Source organism: Mycetomoellerius zeteki, unplaced genomic scaffold, assembly GCF_001594055.1.
Source record: "Mycetomoellerius zeteki isolate Tzet28-1 unplaced genomic scaffold, Tzet1.0 scaffold433, whole genome shotgun sequence".
NCBI lineage: Eukaryota > Metazoa > Arthropoda > Insecta > Hymenoptera > Formicidae > Mycetomoellerius > Mycetomoellerius zeteki.
This window is the reverse complement of record NW_017257428.1, coordinates 1,332,161-1,332,501: the sequence shown is the minus strand read 5'-3', so window position 1 is coordinate 1,332,501 and position 341 is coordinate 1,332,161.

The window sequence follows — 341 nt, the reverse complement described above, 5'->3', positions numbered from 1 at the left end:
TTTTGCCGCGCGGTAAGCGTTTCCGCGTCCAGTGTGCAGGAGCCATTACGGTCCAATCAGAGTTGAGCTAGAGTGATGTTGATTGGACCGCAACGCTGCGATGCGTCTAATATAGAACCAGCTTAATGTAGAATCAGCTTCAGCGTTTCCACCGTTCAGTGTCCAGTGTACAAAAGCCATAAATTCACATAAATTCGAATTCCATTGTAACGAGAAATACGGAAAGTACTTATGAACTGGTACCAAGCGGGAAAGTACTAGTAGTACTAGTAACGTGCTCACACAGCCAATCACATCACAGGATACGACACGATAAGTATCTTGGATTCGTATGCTGGATT